The sequence below is a fragment of the Ostrinia furnacalis genome, unplaced genomic scaffold (genome assembly GCF_004193835.3).
Source record: "Ostrinia furnacalis isolate ACB-3 unplaced genomic scaffold, ASM419383v2 OfSCF2702, whole genome shotgun sequence".
Lineage (NCBI taxonomy): Eukaryota > Metazoa > Arthropoda > Insecta > Lepidoptera > Crambidae > Ostrinia > Ostrinia furnacalis.
Genome location: NW_021132941.1, coordinates 356289 through 383188, shown reverse-complemented (window position 1 = coordinate 383188; position 26900 = coordinate 356289). Strand labels below are relative to the sequence as shown.

Here is a 26900-nt window from a genome sequence, read left to right as displayed (position 1 = left end):
GAAACATAATTATAGTTATTTAAATTTTAAGTTTCAAAATTGATACTATAATAATGTCATCTAAATACAATCATATAGTACCAATCCATAAAATCACATATTTCTTTAATATAATTTTTTTTTCAGTTATGTGTTAGATAAAATATGTCAAAAAAAGAAATGGTACAACATAGTCATTGTAACCTATGGTTCAATACATAAGAAGCGAATAATTTATGTATCCACATGTCACGACTTTTTTACCACAAAATGTACATTGTATTTAAATTTTTATTAACACACTTTAATTTTATGTGACGGTCTGTCTTTTTGTTGCATTGAATTGAATCTCACTTTATTACATTTAAACACTTGTGTAACATAATAATATTTATTTTTATAACTATCAGTCCATTTGTACTAATCAATTTCGGTAGACTTATACTTATTATTTTTATCGTAATTACCTACTGCAAAGATAACCTGTCGTATATCATAGTTATCTATCCACAGTGACCGACGGACTTTAAATATGTATACTCGTAGTACATCAGTTTATTAAAGACGAGCGATCGTTGACAATGTCTTCAACATTTCCACGCCAGTTAGTGCTCGCATTTTTAGCTGTGAAGTTTATTTTCATCATAATCTATGAGACGCTGACCCGAGGAAAGGGAAAATGCAAGTGTACAACCAAACTTGAAGGGAAAGTCGCCTTGGTCACTGGAGGAAATTCTGGAATAGGGTTTGAGACAGCCAAAGACTTGGCCAGAAGAGGAGCAACAGTTGTCATTGCTTCTAGAAACATAGAAAAATCCGAAGCAGCTGTTAAAGACATCATTGAAGCTACTGGGAACCGAAACGTCTACTACAAGAGTCTCAATCTTCTCAAATTCTCTAGTATAGAGAAATTCGCTGCCGAATTCAATAAAACCTACGATCGGCTTGATATACTGGTGAACAACTCTGGGTCTTCGTTAGCTAAGCAGTCCCTGAGCGAAGACGGTGTAGAAAAAGTGATACAAATAAACTATGTGGGCCCATTTCTTCTGACGGAGTTGCTTATGGACAAATTAAAGGCTTCTCAACCGAGTCGGATAGTGATAGTTGCGTCGATAGCTCACGAATTCCATGATATTGATCCAGAAGATGTAGTTGGAATGAAACCGGCAGGAGTTTGGACGAGGTATTCCAATAGTAAAATGTACAATATCCTTTGGGCAAAAGCGTTGGCGAAACGACTTCCTAAGGGAGTAACAGCAAATGCCCTGCATCCAGGGGTTGTGAAGACTGAGATATTTAATGGTTTATCAATTAAGGTTAGGAATTTAGTGCTGTGGGTGATAGGGACATTTTTCAAGAACTCCGAAGAAGGAGCTCAGACTACGATCCATTTGTGTGTGGCACCAGGACTCGAGGGGGTTTCTGGGGAGTATTTCGAAGATTGTAGGATGAGTGCAGCTAACAGAGTGACGAATGACGAGAAGTTAGTAGATAAAGTCTGGGAGAGCACTATGACGTTGGTAAAAGATCGACTGCCTAAGTCTTTATAGCTTCACTACGAATAAAGGTAGCATTAGAGTTTTAAGGTTAAAAGTATAAGTAAAGTAGTATGTGAATAATTATAATTATTTCTAAAAATATTTGTTTTATTCTGATTTTTAAGTATTTTGCCATGTTTCTGTCGTCTTGAGATCTTGAACATAATAACATTTAATTTCATAAAAACAAATCAGTCTCTACGTTTCAAATGAGGCACTGTTGTCCTTAGATTTTTTGAAGAATTAGATTCATACAATTTTGCATAGATTGTATAGAAATTATGTCATTTCCCAAGCTATTTAGAATTATTCTAACGTTCCAATTATTTGTTACCTACCTACCTTTTTATGACATGGCAAGTATTTGACAACAATAAATTTACACCTAAGTATAATTTTATAAAATAAAACTAAACTTATAACACCTGGAAGGAACAGAACTAGTCTGTTAAAAGTAACTAGATAAACTCCGTTAATATTTTCCATAAAAATAAACTAGTCTACATCGATAATTAAGTGTGGAACATCTAATTACTTTATAACGAGTTCTCTGTTAAAAATTTGTTAATTAGTTCGATTCTAAGCAAAACAGGTGTATACCAGATAACTATACATACCTAAACACTGCATTGATCATGAATATTGTATTTTCTTTAAATCAACTGCTCATTGAAGTAGGCCCCTAAGAATCGGGTATAACCCCGCCACATCTGTCCCAGAATTAATCAAATAAGCCTCGTATTAGAACAGAACAGAACTTAAATTACCTTGCCAAAGAATTAAAGCATTCGGCAGCGCTCCAATCGCGATCACATACAAACTACACGCACACACTCGTTGTAGAAAAATCTTAGTAGCGCCCCCTACTCCTGCAATAATTAGTTTAACAGTGTCGACCCCCCAGGGGGTGGGGCGGGGGGTCATTTCGACAAACACACAAGTAATCTCGAAGTATGTGAGGATGTGCAACTATCGGATGTATAAGAAAATTGAGGAAAACACTCGTATCGCGGCGTTTTGTTCGTACCGTTTTGCGTTGTATGAAGAATTAGGCGTTGGATTACGGGGAGTTGCTTCGCCCGCGGCTTCTGTTAACCTATAATACTGAATACATTCCCTTTTTTGGAACACCAAGAATAGTACAGTCAGCATTAAATTACAAATAGGTCACGCCCGTATTCACAAACCTGAGGTCTCAAAGTGCGCGTGGACGCACAGGGTGACGTATGAACCAATCACAGAGCTCTATTCTACGCTGTGAGTTCGATTTGTTGCGTCACTTAAGCAAGCATCGTTTGTGAATACGGGTTTCAGAGTGCACAAAAATTTAACTATCCAACCTTATTCCAATAGTAGGTAATAAAGACGTGTTGCGAACTTTTTGGCTACTTTAGGTGTCACAACTATTTGACACGGACTGTACCTAGCATTGAAAGAAAGGGATTCCGCTTTTTTTCTAAGGGATGGTATGACCATGGTTAAATGGCCATCTTGTGAGACTTTGTTTGAGAAAAGTTAATAGCTGGTTAGGTTCCTAATCGCTATCTTAAGTTATTCGAGGAAAATGAATNAAATGAACAGCTTGTTAAGGTATTGTCAACTGCATTCATTGTTTAACACGTTTCTTGGCTTTATTATAAGAACTAGCGGCCGCCCACGACTTCGTACGCGTGGATCCCGTTTTACCCCCTTAGGGGTGGAGTTTCGTAAAATCCTTTCTTAACGGATACCTACGTCATAACATCTACCTGCATGTCAAATTGCAGCCCGATCCGTCCAGTGGTTTGGGCTGTGCGTTGATAGATCACTTATGTCAGTCAGTCAGTCACCTTTGAGTTATTATATTTAGATATTTTTCTATCGTAAGGTCTGAAGGTGATCACTAGGTTCAAAGCATTTGTTTCGTAGTCTTCCATGCGCTACATTTTCATGCCTTCATCATCATCATCATTTCAGCCACAGGACGTCCACTGCTGAACATAGGCCTCCCCCAATGACTTCCACATCGCACGGTGGGTAGCGGCCTGCATCAGCGCCTTCCTTCTACTTTTATCAGGTCGTCGGTCCACCTTGTGGGTGGACCCTATGGTTTGGGAAAAAAAATTACATTGACAGGAAGGGTTGTAGGAGAAAGACATTGAATTGCTTTCTTAGCTTATATTTTTAATTAATTTGTATGAACAAACAATAAAACGACTTCAAAAAAAGAAGGCTAACTTCTATTGTATTTACATATTGTTTCGCATCGAAGCTTTATGTGACATAACACCTACTTATTAAAATAATCAGTTACCTGTTAATGACACACAAATGCCTAACCATCCATAGTTAAGTAATAATCATAAATGGAAGGAATTTATTATTATTTATTAATTTCATGGACTTAACACTCACCAAATGATTCAGACTTGTTTACGAAGGTAGTGAATAAATCTATATGCGAATTTTGTGCTTTATGTTAGTGATTCAACCTAATTTAAATTTTCCTCCATAGTTAAAGATACTCACAAACCACCTAGACACGTGGCATTCGTGGTATTGTTTAAATTCATTTATTTTGCAAGTAGGCTAATATAATTATCTTTACCCGTCCCAGTATTCTAACCCTACCGCTGCTACGGGACAATAAATGGGCCAGTGCTGAGAAGAAACAGCGCAAGAAACTCAATCACTATGCCTCTTTCTTAAAACTCGTAAAACTCCCAATATTAACCCTACCACTGTAATATAAATGATCTAAATGCTTTTTATGGATGTCTGGATGTTTGTTACTCTTTCACGCAAAAACTACTGAATACAGATGTATGTATTGTATACTACAGGGCAGATAATAATGTACCATCCTAGACTGCATCTCACTTAATACCAGGTGCGATTGCGGTCAAATACCTGACTTTACAGTATTATTGTTTATAACCCAGAATAACATATACAAGGTGTGTTCAGAAAATATCAGAAATTTTGTTTCGTGAGTTGGGAGAGTCCGATTGATTTTTTTTTAATTTTATTATATTAGTACATGCCCCTGAAGTATGATACAATTTTCAAATTTTCTCGTTGTTTACTTTTTTTGTGGCAATCACTTAAGTTAGACGTGTTATATAAGTTCGGCGATTTTTGTTTGTTGGAAAAATGGATAAAAGAATTTGAATCTAGTTTTGCTTATAAAATGAAATGAAAAGTCTTTGAAATGATAACAATGGCCTTTGGTGAGTCTGCTATGAGTGAAACAAGGGCTTACGAGTGGTAAAATCTAAATATATGTATAAAAGGAGAAACTGACTGACTCACTGACATATCAACGCACAGCCTAAACGGCTAAACGTAGGCACTTGAAATTTGGAAAGGACGTAGCTTAGGTACCGTAGAGGTGCACTAAGAAAGGAATTCCCGAAATTTCCACGGTAACGGGAATTAGCGGGAAAATCCTTTTGTATGAAAAATCTAAACCGCTTAAGTTATACGCTTGAAATTAGTAAACTTAAAGCTTAGTTACAACAGGATATTACAAAATTCCCACGGGAACGGGAGTTAGCGGGAAAAAACATTTGTATGAAAAAATCTAAACCGCGTAAGATAGATGAACGGGATCCACGCGTACGAAATCGCGGGCGACCGCTAGTCGTATCTAAGAAGACCATGAAGGCGTAGAAGATGACGAGCGCAATTAAATGAATTGCGTATTGAATGATGTATGGGATGGTCAGTTATCATCCTCTGACGCCTGTCTTGCATGGTTTCTGTATGAAACATTGTATGATATTTTGTATGACGCACTCGGTGCGGCATTTTACGCACTTGATATTATTGTCTAATAAAATTGAATTATATTTAAATAGGGATTCCTGTTTCCTTATAAGGTATGCCTAAAAATTACTTCTAGTTTTGTGGTTGGTACCGGACCACCATGTCAGAGGTCGCGGGTTTGATCTCCGCATACTAAACATTTGTTCATTAACATATCTGTTTGTTGCGATGTGTGCTTTATGTAGGACTAGTGGCCGCCCGCGACTTCGTACGCGTAGATCCCGTTTTACCCCCTTAGGGGTGGAGTTTCGTAAAATCCTTTCTTAGCGGATGCCTAAAGTCAAAGTCAAAGTCAAAATTTCTTTATTTGTTTAGACTAATAAATAGTTCTTACAAATCGTCGTTTCGCTCTTAAGGAGCCTCTACATGTCTCATAATCTTTTTACCCTACCAGCGCTTCGAGACCAACATTTGGCAAGTGCTGAGAAGAAGCGCCGCAACAAACTCAGTCGCCTTCGTCATAACATCTACCTGCATGCCAAATTTCAGCCCGATCCGAACCAATATATTGACTATAATTTATTTATAATATTTATGACTATAATTTGTTTGTATATTTTAAAGACTGTAAAACCTTGAAAAGGAGGCTGACAATAGTGACTGAGTTTCTTGCGCTGCTTCTTCTCAGCACTGGCCCATTTATTGTCCCGAAGCAGTGGTAGGGTTAATATTGGGACGTGTAAAAGCGCTTTCAAAAATAAATGAATTTTATTTTATTTTATGACGTGTTAGGGCAAAAACTGAAGTCTTACTGACGTTTGACCGTCACAAAATCACTCATGCCGCTCCCATACCACAGGCAGTGACTAAATTCAGCGCTAGAACTATTTGTATCAAGGACCGTAGATAAGTGTTACATACATTTTATGGTGATGCCAGTGTGACGTCCTCAATTTCCGCCGAACCCATGAAATAATAAACAGAATATCTTTATTGGTTGTATGGGGCTGTTTACTTCCCTCTATTAAGTTTATAGTCAAAACGATGGCTAAATTGGCCCCATTGCCTCCCATGAGACGTGGTTAGGAGCATTATGGAATTGAAGGAAAAATGTGGGTGTACCTACTTCCTAGTTATAGTTGACCAATAATGAAGTGTCCCCGATATGACATTGACATGAGGGCGCTACTATCAATACTGGGTTAATAAATTTGGACAAAACTGAACCAATCCCAGATATGACATTGATAGGGGGGCCGCCCGTATTCACAAACATTACTATGAGGTCTCACAGTGCGCGTGGACACACAGGGTGACACACGAACCATTCACAGAGCTCATTCAACGCTGTGCGTTCGATTTGCTGCTTCACATAAGCAAGCACAGTTTGTGAATACAGGCATTATTTGGCTTTGAAGTACAGTCAAAAGCGCATCAGGTTATGCATTTTTATTGCAAAAGCACACCTATTGCAACTAATAGGATCGCCATGTTTAGCTTGAAGTGAAGTCCATACATTCACTAGTGTATTTTTAAAACACATGACACTATCGTCATGTGTTCCTGGATAATTGAATGATTCATGTGTCATTCCTTTAATCATAACATCTGGAATCTGCCATGATGACTGTAAAAACTAGCTTCGGAAACAATAAAGGCCAAGTTTTAGTTTTAAGATACATGTATTTATTTATTTATTAATCCAAAACACTTGTAAGCTTGGCTGAAACGACTTGTAAGCTTACAGAACAGACCCAAAGCGGTTACAAGCTTTAAAAATAATGTATTAAATAAATTATTGATTTTTACATTAATAAATAAATAAAGTTTTCCGATCTTTAGCTATCAAACTCAATTGATTTTTCACCGAAAGCTTCTTTCATCTTCTATTTCACCCCCATTAGTATTATTGCAAAAACAATAACATGGTTGCTACTTAATCATAAATTACTTACAATTACAAATTAATATCAAATACACGCACAAATTAATATAATTACTACCCATTGTCAATAAAATATTTTATCGTTATATCTCTATCTTTTTTGTCATTCTTTATTAATTATTATACAATTTAATGAATTCAATAGTTATAGTAAACAATCAAAAATCTATTTAATATCATAATGCTACTCGAAGTAAGCTATGACGTAGGCATACAGTAGATAAAGCTCGCACAGCTGATTCCAGGCGAAANCGTCCACTACTGAACATAGTCCTCCCTCAATGACTTCCACATCGCACGGTTGGTAGCGGTCTGCATCCAGCGCCTTCCTGCTACCTTTATCAGTTCGTCGGTCCACCTTGTGGGTTGACCCTATGGTTTGGGAAAAAATTTGACATTGACAGGAAGGGGCGTAGGAGAAAGACATTGAATTGCATTAATTTGTGTGAACAAACACTATTAACCGACTTCAAAAAAAGAAGGCTGACTTCGATTGTATTTAAATATTGTTTCGCATCGAAGCTTTATGTGATATAACACCTACTTCATAAAATAATCAGTTACCTGTTAATGACACACAAGTGCCTACCCTTGTTTAGTTAAATAATAATCATAAATGGAAGTAATTTATTATTATATTTATTAATTTCATGGACTCACCAAATGATTCAGACTTGTTTACGAAGGTAGTGAGTGAATAAGCTCAAATCTATATGCGAATTTTGTGCTTTATGTTAGTGATTCAACCTAATTTAAATTTTCCTCCATAGTTAAAGATACTCGCAAACCACCTAGACACGTGGCATTCGTGGTATTGTTCAAATACAAATTCATTTATTTTGCAAGTAGGCTAATAAAAATATCTTTACCAGTATTCTATAACTACCACTGCTTCGGGACTTTAAATAGGCCAGTGCTGAGAAGAAACTGCGCATGAAACTCAGTCACTATTATGCCTCTTTTTCAAGAGTTCACAGTCTTTAAAATATAAATTAGTTTAAAGATATTAATGCGAGCTTGTGGCACATGCTTTGGACATAATATCGAAAAAAAAGCGCCAGAGACAAGAGACTAATTGCCCGTTTTCACCATCAAACTCTTTTTTTTCTATAACACATAACAAGAATTTTGTTTTCATAGGGGTCACTTAAAAATTAGGAATTGGTGGTGAAAACGGGCACGAGACATCTGAACCGGGAACATTGAGCTGGTTTAGACATATTGACGCGACAGAGCATACTAAATCTGTACCTCTAGCATGAACAACTTTCGTCTTCGAATCGTTTGCGTACCTATTCGACAAAATTCGATACTCAAACTTCGAATTAAACGATAACGTGACAGTTTTGGTTCTCAAAATAAGTTTCGTGCAACCATTTCTCATACTAAGTTCACTTTACGACACGTTCACAAGGGCGCTGTTGTAGTTTTCGTACAAAATCTTTTGATGGCGATTCGAAGACGCAAACGATTCGAACGTACTGAAGTCTCGCTGACATTTGACGTAACAAAAACACCCCTCCCATGCCGTTCCCATACCATAGACACTGGCTAAGTCAATCGCTAGGCCTATAATCTATATATATAAAATAAAGTCGTGTTAGTTACTCCACTTATAACTCAAGAACGGCTGAACCGATTTAGCTGAAAATTGTCAGGGATTTAGTTTAGAGCCAGGAGAAGGACATAGGATACTTTTTATCCCGTTATTTATTGCCTTTAAGGCGGAACAAAGTTCGCCGGGTCAGCTAGTCTTCTCTATATTATAAAAGAAAGTCGTGTTAGTTACTCCACTTATAACTCAAGAACGGCTGAACTGATTTAGCTGAAAATATCAGGGAGGTAGTTTAGAGCCAGGAGAAGGACATAGGATACTTTTTATCCAGTTCGAAATTAAAAAAAAGTCTGCTTATTTATTGCCATTAAGGCGGAACAAAATTCGCCGGGTCAGCTAGTACGTCTGATAAAATTAAATGAATTGCGTATTGAATGATGTATGGGATGGTCAGTTATCATCCTCTGACGCCTGTCTTGCATGACTTCTGTATAGTAACAGTGTATGATATTTTGTATGACGCACTCGGTATGCCATTTTACGCACTTGATATTATTGTCTAATAAAATTGAATTATATTTATATAGGGATTCCTGTTTCCTTATTAGGTATGCCTAAAAAATACTTCTAGTTTTGTGGTCGGCGTAGCTATGTCAGAGGTCGCGGGTTCGATCCCCGCGATACTAAACATTTGTTCATTAACATATCTGTTTGTTGCGATGTGTGTTATATGTAGGACTAGCGGCCGCCCGCGACTTCGTACGCGTGGATCCTGTGATTACTGTCAGTCAGTCAGTCACCTTTGAGTTATAATTTAGATTTATGTAGCAAAGTACCTACATAGTAACATTTTTCAATCAATTTCTACTACCTACTTACTACGCGTATTGTTTGTTAACCAGTATAAAATTTTCAAAAAGTTTCGGCGTATTTCGAAATGAGCGCAGTGGAATTTTATTTATGAATACCTATTGCGTCGTTTAGGGTTAATATCAAGATTTAAGCAATACATTGTTAATTTATTTTTTTAGCGTTAAGAGTCGCATTACCAACTAAATCGTGGGTTCGATTCCCGTCTTAGGCAATTTTTTTTTTAAATTTATTTAAAAAGCGCTCGTCTATTGTACAAGATTGCATTAACTATAACTTATGTGTTATAAATCTAGTGCTTAAATCAGTCAGTGACTGAGGTATGGAAGCGGCACGGGTGTGGTGATATTAAAAACTGATAAAAAACTCATAAAACTAATTTATTTTTGCAAATAGGCTTTTTTAAAAAGCACTTTTACACGTCCCAGTATTAACCCTACCACTGCTTCGGGACAATAAATGGGCCAGTGCTGAGAAGAAGCAGCGCAAGAAACTCAGCCACTATTGTCAGCCTCCTTTTCAAGGGTTACAGTCTTTAAAATATACAAATTATAGTCATAAGTATTGATGCGAGCTAGGTAGTTAAACATTCCAATAATTTTTATCTTTTATATAATTATCAACTTTGTCATATTATAATTTAAAGCACATATCAAAAGCACCTTAATGAAAAAGGGGTACTATAAAGTTGATGATTATATAAAAGATAAAAATGTTTGGAATGTTTAACTACCTAGCTCGCATCAATATTTATGACTATAATTTATTTGTATATTTTAAAGACTGTAAAACCTTGAAAAGGAGGCTGACAATAGTGACTGAGTTTCTTGCGCTGCTTCTTCTCAGCACTGGCCCATTTATTGTCCCGAAGCAGTGGTAGGGTTAATATTGGGACGTGTAAAAGCGCTTTTTAAAAGCCTATTTGCAAAAATAAATGAATTTTATTTTATTTTATGACGTGTTAGGGCAAAAACTGAAGTCTTACTGACGTATGACCGTCACAAAATCACTCATGCCGCTCCCATACCACAGGCAGTGACTAAATTCAGCGCTAGAACTATTTGTATCAAGGACCGTAGATAAGTGTTACATACATTTTATGGTGATGCCAGTGTGACGTCCTCAATTTCCGCCGAACCCATGAAATAATAAACAGAATATCTTTATTGGTTGTATGGGGCTGTTTATTTCCCTCTATTAAGTTTATAGTCAAAACGATGGCTAAATTGGCCCCATTGCCTCCCATGAGACGTGGTTAGGAGCATTATGGAATTGAAGGAAAAATGTGGGTGTACCTACTTCCTAGTTATATTTGACCAATAATGAAGTGTCCCCGATATATATGACATTGACATGAGGGCGCTACTATTAATACTGGGTTAATAAATTTGGACAAAACTGTGGGTCTAGACAAAGTGCAAATTATAATCGCAAACCAGTCGAAAAGTGGTCGAAAAGCCCCTTTTTTGTATGGAGTTTTGACGGATTCGATTTTCGATTCGATCAAGAGTGCGTTTTGTCTAGGGGGGCAGAACCATTCCCAGATATGACATTAATAGGGGGGCGCTACTATCAATAGTGGGTTACGTTGAATAGAGCTCTGTCGCCCGTATTCACAAACATTACTATGAGGTCTCACAGTGCGCGTGGACGCACAGGGTGACACACGAACCAATCACAGAGCTCTAATAAACGCTGTGCGTTCGATTTGCTGCTTCACATAAGCAAGCACAGTTTGTGAATACAGGCATTATTTGACTTTTAAGTACAGTCAAAAGCGCATCAGGTTATGCATTTTTATTGCAAAAGCACACCTATTGCAACTAATAAGATCGCCATGTTTAGCTTGAAGTGAAGTCCATACATTCACTAGTGTATTTTTAAAACACATGACACTATCGTCATGTGTTCCTGGATAATTGAATGATTCATGTCATTCCTTTAATCATAACATCTGGAATCTGCCATGATGACTGTAAAAACTAGCTTCGGAAACTATAAAGGCCAAGTTTTTATTTTTTTTACATGTATTTCATAAATTAATTATTTATTAAATATATAAATAAAGTTTACTGATCTTCAGCTATCAAACTCAATTGATTTTTCACCAAAAGCTTTCATCTTGTAACTAACGATAAAACTTTAAATAATAAAGTAATAATAACTATCTTCTATTACACCCCTATTAGATTAATTATTGCAACAACAGTAACATGGAGCAACCATGTTTAAATCATAAATTACTTCTTGTACAACTACAAATTAATATCAAAAGATACGTACAAATTAATTCTCTCAAGATTTATAAGTACTTAATTACCCATTACCAATAAAATATTTTACCGTTATATCTCTATCTTTTTTGCCATTCTTTATAAATTTTTATACAATTAATTCAATAGTTATAGTAGGTAAACAATCAAAAATCTATTTAATATCATAATGCTACTCGAAGTAAGCTATGACGTAGGCATACAGTAGGTAAAGCTCGCACAGCTGATTCCAGGCGAAATAAGGTAAACGGCTACTAGTTCGTGATAGTACGTAAGTTCGTAAGTTTTTTTTCTAGCTCAAATAATAAGCAAATGGAATATTATTTATAAAAATTCTTCATTACTACAAAAACTCTATTATTTAAGCTATCTAAAAAANAGGCGAAATAATATTGTGCCCGTTCTTCAATAAAATAGGGGGTCTGGCTAAATATAATATTTTCTCGATATGAAGTCATAATTTAAATTAGGTTGTTGTTTTATCCACGTAAACCTAGATCCACGTAATTTTGCTCAACTGACTATTTCTTTACGATTTTCCTTCAAAGCTGTCCAATTTGATGAATTAAGTTGGTATTAGGTAATTGCGGATATTTCCTACTTATATTACTTTTAAAAACCCGTTCTTTTAAATCAGACATCAGTGATTCATTTACCATAGGATTTACCTTAAAGTCATGGCGTGAAGTCCAATAACAAAAACTTATGCAACAATTTCTTAACAGTTACTCGTACATAGATTACAAAATAGTTAATAACGATTAGTATTTACGTTAACTGCTACCGAGAAGTTTACTAGTAATTAGAAAATAGTTCAACTTAGTGAAATGAGTCAATGAAGCTCGATGACTCACGAGAAGAATACCCCAGTGGTATATAAAAGGTGCCAGGAAAACAGTTGATTCAAACTTGAGTTGAACATACAAGCGTAAACATGTCAAAGTCACTGTGTTTTTTGTTGCTGGTAGCATTCGCTACTACTGCCGTGGTAAACGGCGAAGACGAGTGCATCTGTGAGGATTACACTGATGCAGAAATGAAGGAGATCTTCAATACTATATCAAAAATATCCGAAGAAGAACCTGAGGATGACGGAATATACCCTGGCTTGCTCAGCCCTCTCACCCCTTGCGGGAACTGCCTGGAAGGTGCCAGGAAGAAAAGGACTATATTGCCAGACCCTGAAGATTCAGATTGGATGGACGATGATATACCGATGGTTCACGACTCAGGGTGCCCTGTAGGATACGGCAGGATAGCCTTCAGATGTGTACCAATTAGCGGTCTTCTAAAATAGTGGAATTTAAGTGGATGCCAAAGATGTGGACTGTGCCTGAAAGTATTCTTGAAAATGTGACGTGAATTAATTGATTTTAAGTGGCGATGTGCTTTTTATGAAGAAAAGTATAGCAGTTTAAAGGTACAGTTACAACACATGCTCATAAAAAAGTCATGTTTTAAACAAGCATGCTCGAAGAAATCGAAATGAGCATGCTTATTAACAATGTTTTCGACACTTATGCTACTAAGTAGCAATTTCTCAATAATAGCATGTTTTCGTGCTAAATGAGCATGTGTATCTGTACCTTAAGTTATTAATATTAGCTGATTAATGTTTTAATGTTAAAAAGCTCAACTAGTTAAGCCAAAGTAAGCTCTCATCCAGTGTTCTCAAAAATATTTATTTATTTATCATTATTATTTACCGTCGATAGCACATCAAGCTTTACATTTTTGTGGCAATATACACCTTATTGTAACTACATAAGATGCTAAAACTTGATGTGCCATCGTCAAGATACAGTGAGATTTTAGCTATTTTTTGTAGGAAGCCAATTGAACTGCCAAGTTATGTGTATTTTTACATACGACGAATTTATTAGAATAATTGTAGGTTAAGACGAAAGTGAGATTATTAAATACAATTTTAATATGAATCTGAGTGCATTTTATTGACACGTTTCCCTTTTACACAAAGATTAAAATGATGACATACAATATTAAAAAAACGAGTTTATGGCCAATCAGGCAGGACTAGAAAAGTTGTAGTTTTATATTTTTAAAATAATATTTGCGTTGGCAATAGACTATATTGTTACTAAAAAAAAATTCTAGGTACATAGTGGTAGTATTTTTGGATGGTTACACAAGTAAGTAAGTAAGTTTTAAGTTTTAATTAGTAATTTGTATTGTGTTGTGCCAAATAAACGTTTTTTATTATTATTATTATTTTTATTATAAATAGAACTATTCATAAATCATCAATCAGACAGTAATTATAATAATATTTTAATAATTACAATATTTAAATATTATTTTTAACCGACTTCAAAAAGGAGGAGGTTCATTTTAAACATCAGACAATTCAATTTGGTTGCAAAATAGCATTATATTTTATTTATTACAACCAAATAAAAAGCCTTTTAAACTTGTCCGTCTGTACTCATCAAGGCAACAAACTTCGCAACATCATATACCTTCAATACCAAGTTCTAATGAACCTTTACTTTAAACTTGGAACTTTGAAATCAACACTCTTTAATACAGGGTGGCTATAACATTAAACACCTGTTAAATTGAGAGAGCTACACTAGTAAGAATACATTAGATACACACACATTTTTTACTGAAATCTATGGTCTAAGATAACTAAATACTAAACTCGAGCTTTCTCTGCTCATTTATTTTATTTTATTTTCATTTGGGAATCAAATTAAGTGCCTAATCCATCAAAATGTGAATAGACACAATTTTTACAGATTGAAAGCTTGTTTAAATTATGTACCAGATTTAAACAAATATCTCTAAGTACTAAACAAAAAATCAAATACATTTTTATTTGTATTGCCTATTTTATTTAATTTGGTTTTACAAATCGTCAAATGCTCTTATGGAGCCTTAACATGTCTCTTTTTTGACCTACCAAAGCTTTAATGACAAACATATTATAGCAAATTCTTCAATATCAGAATCAGAATCTTAAATCAGTGTTTTAGCTAATATTTTCCCCTGATGGGATTCAAACCTGCAACGGTACGAACCACCAGGCCAAGCGTGGAAACCTGAAGCCTAGGCGCAGACCACCGACTTTTAGTCGGCCGATAGTTGAGTCGGGCTGTTAATCAGTATGGACAATATGGACATGGGAGGAGGAGAACCAGAGTGACTGACATAGCCCGCAGAATCGCTAAAATCTAGTGGCAGTGGGCGGGGCACATAGCTCGAAGAGCTGATGGCCGCTGGGGCAGGAAAGTTCTTGAGTGGCGACCACGAGCTGGAAGACGTAGCGTGGGCAGGCCTCCCACTAGGTGGACCGACGATCTGGTGAAGGTCGCGGGAGGTACCTGGATGCAAGCGGCGCAGGACCGGTCTTTGTGGAAATCCTTGGGGGAGGACTTTGTCCAGCAGTGGACGTCTTTCGGCTGAAACGAACGAACGAATATGGACATGTATGAAAGTGCGCACATTACAACGATTTGGTATCGGCCGATTCTTCATACAAATTAAAATCGGGCCCAACTACTTATCGTCCGACTAAAATCGGTAGTCTGCACCTAGGCTAAAGCTAATGGACTAGTCTATTTTAATATGCTATTATGCTAGATGGGTTATTTTGTGGTTAAGCTCGGAAAGTTTATTTTGATATACATTTAAAAATTTGTATGGAAAGAACGCTTCGCCCTTGATGAAATTTACTACTAAGTAAACGAGCTTTTTTTTTGTTTGTGTGTCCACTACCAGTAGGGTTGGCAAACGTTCGGATTATGTGGTGTAGGTTGTCTGGCCAAATCAAACTATTTACTAGTCATACTTTAATATTTTTACCAACTATAGTTAATAAATAATAAGTCTAAACATGTTTTAGGAATTAGGTCACTAGGTAACTAATTTTTAAGTTACTGTATGGTAACACATAACAAGAATTTTGTTTTTAAAGGGGTCACTTAAAAATTAGGGATTGATGGTGAAAACGGGCATGTTTCTTCCGCCACTTCTCAGCACCAGCCCATATGTTGTCCCGAAGTGGTGGTAGAGCAAGTTATATGAGACGTAAGAAAGCCTATTTGCAAGTAAATTTTATGAGTTTTACTAAACTGGACTAGAGAGGGGCAAAATGACAAGTTTTTACATAAGTAAATAACGTAATGGTACACGGATTACACACTGCCAAAAGCGTAAAAAAATCAAGCTTTAGAAAAATTAAGACTAAACTGACTACCAAGTCCGACTTTTCAATTACTGGCAACCCTGGCAGCCGGTTTATACGCATCATTAACATTCATTCAATGCAGTAAATGGTAAGTTTCTTTAATAAAGCGAATCTAAAGTGGGTGTGGACTTCCCCGAGTCTGAGAGCTGTTTGCTACGTCTCAAGATCGACGGGAAGCCCGCACCGTTTTTGCTATGTTATTACAAAACACGTAAAATGTGTATACGTCACACTATATTAAGAAAAACACGTTAAATATTCATACGTCACACTATACAGGGTTAAACTTTGCTGCGAGTCTGTTGGTATTTTGCAAATAGCCCTGTATTTTAAAACCACATTAAAATGCATACGTCACTAGACAGATCCAAGTGGTCAAACTAGATATAAATGTGCAATTTTTATCAAACAGCTGTATGAATAGTGTTGGTATTAATTAATCCTTGTTTTAAATTAATTGATGGCAAAAATATCTCAAGGTCGGGAATGTTTATGATAGATAGATTTTTACTATACACAACGAGAAAGCTTGGCCTGCATCCTGCATCTCACCTAATGGTAAGTGATGATCAGGCCGAAGGTGGAAGCGAGCTTCACCCGGAATCCTCAACCACTGAGGAACTGGCTATCTTACCTCCAACTGTCGGGACACAACAATGCTGTTTATTTAATCACAAAGAAAAGGAGAGATAACTGTCAACATTGGTGTTATGGTGATAGACTCAAATAAGATGGTGGTAGCAGTCAGATAGGTGGACTTTGATCAACCCCCAACTAGCAAAAACAATTGCCACCGCTGAGAATCGAACCTTAGACTTCTAAATCTTAAACAACAGTGTAGACACTGTTTATGTATAAGTCCACTTTTGCATGCCGTGGCAACCTATAATTAAGGCAGCACTTAGATTAAGTTAAATACGTTGTAAATATTGATTGTCTTCTAGTGTATGTCTTGTTGGTTGTCCTATTAAATAAATAAAATAAAATAAAACAGAAGTGGTTAGCTTTTTAAATCAAGGCAAACGAGCTTATGGGTCACGTGATGGTAAGCGGTCATCAAAACTCATTTACATAAGCAAATAAGTGTAGGAGTACATTTTCTTCTTATACCTACCCCAATGTTGTATTCTGTAGGAAACCTACTAGACTAGGTATGTACTAAATCTTCCAATGTCGTATTTCTTAAACAATCGTGGTTTGGAACTGACTTTCAGTTGAAACGAACGTGGTACAGTCAACTTCAAATAATTCGTAACACCCAAAGCAGCCAATAAGTTCGCAACACGTCTTTGTTACATGGAATAAGGTTGGGTCGTCCATATTTTGGCCACTTTGAGTGTCACAAATTAATTGAAAGCGTCAACCTGTACCACGCGATCATCAAGTAGAGTCAGCATCAAATAGTTCGTGTCGCCCAAAGTAGCTAAAAAGTTCCCAATCGTCGTCGTTTCAGCCGAAAGACGTCCACTGCTGGACAAAGGCCTCCCCCAAGGATTTCCACAAAGACCGGTCCTGCGCCGCTCGCATCCAGGCACTTCCCGCGACCTTCACCAGATCGTCGGTCCACCTAGTGTGAGGCCTGCCCACGCTACGTCTTCCGGCTCGTGGTCGCCACTCAAGAACTTTCCTGCCCCAGCGGCCATCAGCTTCGAGCTATGTGCCCCGCCCACTGCCACTTGATTTTAGCTATTCTGTGGGCTATGTCAGTCACTCTGGTTCTCCTACGGATCTCCTCTCTATACGTCTCTGTTACCATTGGGATAAGGTTGTGTTGTCCACATTTTGGCCACATTGGGTGTCCCGAACTAATGAGGGCTATCGTTTTAGCGCTCACCAGTTAGCGCCACTGTAGAGTAAGGTCCTGTCACTTGCTAGTAGCGAAGACAGTGGCGCCAACTTGTGAGCGCTAAAGTGGTAGGAGGACTATCGCATTTGCACTCATCAAGATGGCGCCACTGTAGAGTAAGGTCCTGTCAATCGCCAGGGGTGCCAACTGTTAAGTATAAAAACGATAGCCCTCATTGACGCTGACTGTACATTATGTATTTTAGAACATCGATCGATTGATTATACATAAATATTTTATTAGTCGATTCATTACACAAGTTGTTGAATAAAATTCGTGCAATAAGTGGAACCCACGCAGATGTACAAAAATAGACAAACAAACTGCTTCAGAAGAAATCTGCTACGCAAATAAAAAACATGAGTGTCTCAAAAACTGATACACATTAGAATAATTGCTCTCAGATGCTTACGACACTAATGCCATTAACCTAATTACCTACTAAGTATATTTAAATACTAACTGTCCCAGTGTAAGTACTGCCTATGTTCATCTATACATATTTATAAAAGCGAAAGGTCACTGATTGACTGACTGACTCACTCAATCATCACGAAATCTCAGAAACTACAAGTGCTAGGAGTCTCAAATTTTGCATAGGAATTCCTTTTAGAACATAGGTGCTCATTAAGAACGGATTTTACGAAACTCCACCCCTATAAGGGTAAAACGGGATCCACGCGTACGAAGTAGCGGGCGGCCGCTAGTCAGAAATAATGTAAGATTCTAATAGAGAGAGAATTTTTCAAATCAGTCCTTAAGTTTCGGAGCCTATTCAATACAAACAATCAAATCTTTTCTCTTTATAATATTAGTTTTTTACTTTTTTATTGATATTGTTTTGATTTGGTTTTGAAGTTCACCTTTACTGTCTTGTTTTTAATATCTTTTCTTTATGTGACAGGAGGCAAACGAACAGACGGATCACCTGATGGTCTTAGTCATAGTCATAAATGTTTATTGCATCATGTTGGTACATGGTAAGTTATTATAACTCTGTTTGGCCCTTATTTCTGAGATTCCTTAAAATACCTAGCTCTGCATACAATTACCACCAGACCTGACCTTATTCCCGTACCAATAAACAACAGTCCACTCGATTGCAGGTCATAACAGGGTTATAGGGAATACTAGTAAATTGTGTACTACAAATTATTAGATCACTTATTATTTAGTGAGTGAAAACCTCTCGAGAAATGGAGGTAAAGTCGGACATTCCAAATGCAGGCATTTCCGGAGCGACTGGTCCTGCAACACATTCACATGCACGCCCAGTGCCCAAAGGTCATTGAGACGATTGTGAAATATGCAGCCGTCACCCTTGACAAAGAGGCTGACAATAGTGACTGAGTTTCTTGCGCTGCTTCTTCTCAGCACTGGCCCATTTATTGCCCCTAAGCAGTGGTAGGGTTAATACTGGGACGAGTAAAAGTGCTTATCTACATATACCTACCTAATATCTATTACCTACCTATACTAATATCTATACTAATATTATAAATGCGAAAGTAACTTTGTCTGTCAGTCTGTCTGTCGTGCTTTCACGCCTAAACCACTGAACCGATTTTTTGGCATAGAGATAGTTTGAGTCCCGGGAAAGGACATAGGATAGTTTTTACCCCGGTTTTTGAAACAGGGACGCACGCGATAAAGTTTTTCTGTGACAGACAAAATTCCAAGCGGGTGAAGCCGCGGGCGGATAGCTAGTAAAAAATAAATGAGCTTTTATGAGTTTTTTTATGACATAGTTTAGTGGTTAGTAGAACCCTCTCGATTTGAAGGCTCTGGCTTCGATTCTCAGATGGAGCAGGATTACAGGCTTAACTTAATTCGTTTGTTTCAGCCAAATGACGTCCACTGCTGGACAAAGACCGATTGATTTCCACAACGAACGGTCCTGCGCTTCACTTAATTGTTCAAAATAAATAAAAAGTTTGTTCCAAATCGCCCTGTGTCGGTTTTTGTAGATAATTTGACAGTATCAATATTGAAATTTCATAGCCACGATAGCCGAACGGTGAATAGGTCGGAGTGGCTGACTCGAGATCCGAGGAACGCGGGTTCGAATCCCACCGCCGCTCGACTATTGTGGTGAGCCCACTCGTAATACAAGCTTATTTAGCTTACCACGAGGGTCTAACGGGACTATTAGTAATTTGGGCAATACAAATTGCTAATAATCTTTAAAAAAAAATTTGAAACGAACTAATTAAAACAATTTAAAACTATTTTTTAAACCCAAATATTTTTAAGCACTCATTCAACTCCACCAAAAATGTAGCATACCATGGCAGTGGTGCCACAATATCTGTCCCATTTTAGGATGCTTCCTTCATGGCTCTAGATTTTGGTCGTCTCCTTTGTCCAGCAGTGGACCATATGCTGAAATGAATGAACAAAGGAAGAATGAATGACTGAATGAAGAATGTCTTAGGGCTTAAGTACTTTCATTCTCTAAAATGCCTGGGTTTTATAATTTTAATTAATTACTAAGCCAACTTTACTTTAAAGATGTAAATTTAGTCGGGTCAGTGACTTCGTGAAGTCACGACTTTTAATTCTCTTCGTGATTTAATTTTAATCTAATAAGAGAAAAAAAATCTCCAGATGGTGATCTAGGGGGTGATTCTCGTGGAATGGTGTGAATACGGGCTCTACGTATAACATATTCACAAACATTACTATGAGGTCTCACAGTGCGCGTGGATGCATAGGGTGACACACGAACTAATCACAGAGCTCTATTCAACGCTGTGCGTTCGATTTGCTGCTTCACTTAAGCAAGCATCGTTTGTGAATACCGGCGTTTGGCAGGCTCTGTATTGCATATAACACAAAAAACTGTAAAAAATTTGGCGGAATTATCTAGTTTAAGCNTAGTAAGAAACAACTTCCACACACCCAAGGAGCATCTTGAGAAACAGAATCTGTAAGTACTTTTCTTAAAAAGTAAGTTAATCTGTAGTGGTCGAATAGATTCGAATGTATTGTAACTAGCTAAGCTACTAAAATCAATAGAAATAAGCAATCGCGCGAACAAACACAGCCATAAAGCATCCACCTGAGACAGTTCAGATCTTAGAGACAAACATAACGTAGGCTATCTGTGATATAAATAAATATTCAATGGGGTGTGTAAAGGTTTGTGTAAGAGACTCTTTAAGTCATCTCAAAAAGGTTAAGGAATAGTTTACTTCAATTTCTCTGTGATAGAACGAAATCTCAACCAAACCGCGGAAAATTACAGGGAAGCCCAATTACATTTTTCATTTGATGTGTACGTACATATTAATAGAACTGGTTTGATATGGTATGGACGTCAAAACCATATTCCACAGATAATATTTTTCCTGTAGGGAACCCCGGTGACGATAAATTATATTATTTTCAAGGACTTGGAATTAAATGGCTTTATAAACCAGTTCCATTAAATAATCTCACAGCGGAAATAGGCATGACGTCATCACACACGACGTTTCCCTGACGAAGACGTAATTTATTATAATGAGCGTTTAATATCAGAATTTTGAATGACATTTTTTACGAGAATGTCCCTGAAAGATTTTTATAATAAACTGTCTCTTTTTGATTATTTTTAATGGCACTCTTAGCTTTCGAAATAAAGTATTCACAAATCCTTAACTAAATTATTTTTTTAAGTATTTTCATGTAAAATAGTTTACTTATGTGCTATATAGTCGCTACACGTATGAAGTAAATAACGATCGAAAGGGTGATTCTGGTACTCAAATAACTACACCTAGGTACAACTTTTTACTTAGAATGGGACGAATATTGAAAACCCAAAAAATATGATAACTTTCTCAAAAAGTTTGTAACAGTGTTGACCGTTGATTTTTTGTCATTGATGTTGCCCCCGTAGTATGATTTCGAGCACCAGAATGGAACTGGTAAATTCTTATACATTTACCTAATATGTATATCTACTGTAGAAGCAGATCACCAATATTTAGTAGCGATACATAGGTACAGTCAACTCTTGATAGTAACATAAAATTGTGACGTCCTATTAGTATTTTCACCAAAAAATTATAACGTGTACATATTAATAGTTTTTACTTATATTTACAGTAAAAGAAATACTCATAAAAAGGTACAGACGTAGGCTTCGTTACCACAAAAAAACTCCCGCGCACGTAAATATAAGAAAATGTAGTTTTCCTTTCAATCGGATTAGTTGATCCTTTACCACCTACGTAATATCTTTACACAAGGAACAAAGCTATTTATAATATTGAAGAAGTATTAATGTAAAAATACTAAGGCGTCATAACCCTTAGTCTAGGTATACACATTTTACAGCACGTAAGAATTTCGTTGTAAAATCGCTACTATTTCAACTATACAGGGTGAATTTTAAATAAACAACTTGAAAAAATTGAACTGCCTAAGGCGGGAATTGAACTTACGACCTTTCGCTTGCCGGGCGACTGCTCTTCCAACTGAGCTACTTAGACACTGGACGAACCCGTCGAAACGACTCTAATCGCTAAGAAATTTTAATAACAATTATACAGGATGATAATATAATCATTGGCATTTTAAAATAAGACTACTCATGATACCTTATTAGGTACTGTTTTCAGTCAGCTTGAAACAGTTCGTGACACATGAAGTGGCCAAATAGTTGTCAAAATAACCTTATTCCAAAAGTAAAAAAGACGTAGGTACCCAACAAAGTATGTACTATCGTATTTAAAATTCTTAAATAATATATTTATTTATGTTCATGGACCTTTTCATCTAAAATGTACTCAACACGAAACCATATCGCTCGCATTGTCAAAAAATTTGATCTCATGTATGTTAAACTTCTCAATATCGATTTCAAACTTGAGACGCATCTCAAGTCTGCCAAAAACGGGCTTAAAATAAATTATTATTCTTGAGGTAACCGTTAATCCCATGTTTTCCTCAACATTTGCGTGATTATTTGCAATATTACGTCTAAATTAATGGTCTATAATAAACGAGTTTATTCGTATGTGTTACAGTTCCACAGAGGTATTTATTCTAAGGATACATAATACTACTACATTTGATAATTAAAGGACGAAGCACACTTATCAATTATGAAAGAATCGTAACCGTATCAACTCGAGACGATCAGTATTCTTTGTATGAAACTCCGTACTGCAACGCACACTTATCCGCACCGTAACGTAAACGCCTCGCGGCGAAATGTGATACGGTGTTCATCCCTTTCCTGGTTGATAAGTGTGCTATGTCCTTAATACAGCAATATTTTTCATAATATTCTCAACCAAGGCAGAGAAAAATCCTCGGTCAGCCATTATCGTGGGTTCAATTCCCGCCTTAGGCAGTCCGATTTTTTCAAGTTTTTTATAATTTTCAAATTAGTATGAGATGCGACTCTTAACGCTAAAAATTAAATAACTAAATTATGTCCAACTTGAGAATGAAACCTAGGACCTCTGAGTCGACATAATAATAATAATTAGAGTCGAAACGGATTATTATGAATTTTACCAAAAACAATATTTTTTTCTTGGTATGGTTGAAATGTCTTTATGAATTATGTTAAATTGGTGCGTCATATAGACTCCCGCGCATATCAATGACCAAAATTGGCATCATTAACTAGGGTTGCCACACGTACTTTATTTTATTACTAGCTGTCCGCCCGCGGCTTCGCTCGCGTGGAATTTTGTCTGTCACAGAAAAACTTTATCGCGCGCTTCCCTGTTTCAAAAACCGGGATAAAAACTGTCATATGTCCTTTCAAACTCTATGCCAAATTTCATCAAAATCGGTTCAGTGGTTTGGGCGTGAAAGCAAGACAGACAGACAGAGTTACTTTCGCATTTATAATATTAGTATAGATAGTATAGATTGACTGATTGACTTTAGACTGGCTGACCTGGTGAACTTCGTACCGCCTATGTTCATCAGAAAATAATGTAAGATTCTAATGATTAAATCTTTTTCAAATTTGTCAAATAATTTCGGAGCCTAATCAACACAAACAAACAAAAATCTTTTTTAGATCCAGGAGCGGACTTTGTGGAAATCCTTGGCGGATGCCTTGGTCCAGCAGTGGACGTCATTTTGGCTGAAATGAACGAACGAACGATATTTTTTTTCGAACCTATAGACCAAAGTGTACTTAATTTGCTCAAATAAAAGTTGGCAACCCTGACCAAACTATGAAGTCCAGCTCTATGGTGTTGACTCAGCACGCGTGCCAAACTTACTAATACACAAATGAGACATTTAATATTCCCATACAACCAGAAAGATGGACGATGGATTACTTGTTACTCATGTTTTCTTGGTAGACCACTCAGCTGGAGACTGCTGGAATAGTAATTGAAATCAATAGGTTATAGTTTCCTAATAAAATATTTTAGTTCGTTATTTACACTATCAAAAAATATTGCACACGGATATTTGTGTGACGTCACAAAGTGCTACACTTGTAAGCACGCCTTGACGTCACGGGCTCTTTAAATTTTGGCGCGCTTTAGCTGGCTCTTTCAATTGTCATTCGTTTGTAGAAGTGAAAAATACGCGTCGACGAACTAATTCAAACTTTTGCTTTTCTACTGAAGTTGCAGTAAAATAACCACCCTCTTAAAAAACTATAAAAACTCATAAAACTCATTTATTTTTGCTAGACTTTTAAAAAGCCCTTTTACACGTCCCAGTATTAACCCTACCACTACTTCTCTGTAGGTTAAATCCTCCATTTACTTCTAAATCATTATGAGGTATTTCCAAAGCTTAAAAAATGTGAATGATATTCATACTATTATTCAAACGCTAGTACATCTTAAGGTAGTTCTAATAAGTGCTATTTTCCAACAAAACTTATAGTCCGATGTTCTATCGACTGTATAAGNCAACTGAGCTACTTAGACACTGGACGAACCCATCGAAACGACTCGCTAAGAAATTTTTAAGTGTGTATGTATTTATGTTCATGGACCTTTTCGTGTAAAATGTACCCACGACGAAACCATATGGCTCGCACTGTAAAAGATTTATCAGATTTCATGTAGAGCCAAGCTTCTATACCTTAGTCAAAATAATATGTGGTGTTTCGCTACCGACACATGGAATTAAGGTGAAATACATTGCTGTATTCTCGTAATAACTATGCAATTTCATAATGGTCTTTACATTTGACTATACACGACTTTTAAACTTCTCAATATCGATCTCAAACTTGAGAACGATATTGAGAACGGGCTTAAAATAAATTATTATTCTTGAGGTAACCGTTAATCCTATGTTTTCCTCAACATTTGCGTGATTATTTGCAATATTACGTCTAAATTAATGGTCTACAATAAACTAGTTTATTCGTATGTGTTACAGTTCCACCGAGGTATTGTTTTTATGATAGACTAGCTTTCCGCCCGCGGCTTCGCCCGCGTGGAATTTTGTCGGTCACAGAAAAACTTTATCGCGCGCGTCCCTGTTTAAAAAACCGGGATAAAAACTATTCTATGTTCTTTCCCGGGACTCAAACTATCTCTATGCCAAATTTCATCAAAATCGGTTGCGAGGTTTAAGCGGGAAAGCGTAACAGACAGACAGACAGACAGACAGACAGACAGAGTTACTTTCGCATTTATAATATTAGTTGGGATAACACGAGTAATATATTTGTTAATTAAAGGATGAAGCACACTTATCAATTATTATGAACGAATCGTAACCGTATCAACTCGAGACGATCAGTATTCTTTGTATGAAACTCCGTACTGCAACGCACACTTATCCGCACCGTAACGTAAACGCCTCGCGGCGAAATGTGATACGGTGTTGATCCCTTTCCGGGTTGATAAGTGTGCTATGTCCTTAATACAGCAATATTTTTCATAATATTCTCAACCAAAGCAGAGAAAAATCCTCAGTCAGATACACCTATTGATTTTATACTGCAATTATCAAATCATATTGACAAATCGAAGTATTGTTTCAACTTGAGTCGAACCTAGGACCTCTGAGTCTCTAACCACTTGAACCACAGTGACGTCAAAAGTAAAATGTGGTAAAATAAATCCGTGGTATTTTTCATTACTCGGATTATTGTGAATTTTACCAAAAACAATATATTTTTATCTCAATATGGTTGAAATGTCTTTATGAATTATGTTAATTTGGTGCGTCATATAGACTCCCGCGCATATCAATGACCAAAATTGGCATCATTAACTAGGGTTGCCACACGTACCTACTTTATTACTAGCTGTCCGCCCGCGGCTTCGCCCGCGTTGAATATTGTCCCTGTTTCATAAACCGGGATAAAAACTGTCTTATGTCCTTTCCCGGGACTCAAACTATCTCTATGCCAAATTTCATCAAAATCGGTTCAGTGGATTAGGCGTAAAAGCAAGACAGACAGAGTTACTTTCGCATTTATAATATTAGTATAGAAGTATAGATAGTATAGATGCATTTATTTACGACTCTGACTTCGATGAAAACTGTTATTTCTTTACTTTAGACAGGCTGACCAGGCGAACTTCGTACCGCCTATGCTCATCAGAAAATAGTGTAAGATTCTAATGATTAAATCTTTTTCAAATTTGTCAAATACTTTCGGAGCCTAATCAATACAAACAAACAAAAATCTTTTTTAGATCCAGGAGCGGACTTTGTGGAAATCCTTGGCGGATGCCTTGGTCCAGCAGTGGACGTCATTTTGGCTGAAATGAACGAACGAACGATATTTTTTTCGAACCTATAGACCAAAGTGTACTTTATTTGCTCAAATAAAAGTTGGCAACCCTGCACCAAACTATGAAGTCCAGCTCTATGGCGTTGACTCAGCACGCGTGCCAAACTTACTAATACACAAACGAGACATTAAATATTCCCATACGACCAGAAAGATGGACGATGGATTACTTGTTACTCATGTTTTCTTGGTAGACCACTCAG

General features: G+C 36.7%; 1 protein-coding gene and 1 pseudogene across 1 annotated transcript in view; one reads left to right on the top strand and one right to left on the bottom strand.

Annotated features, from left to right (window-relative positions):
- The window catches only part of LOC114356231 (zinc finger protein 526), a 70108-nt gene that overhangs the window by 37776 nt on the left and 5432 nt on the right, over window positions 1-26900 (bottom strand). The gene's annotated exons all lie outside the window — the stretch shown is intronic.
- On the top strand, window positions 319-2136 carry LOC114356233 (retinol dehydrogenase 11 pseudogene; annotated as a pseudogene).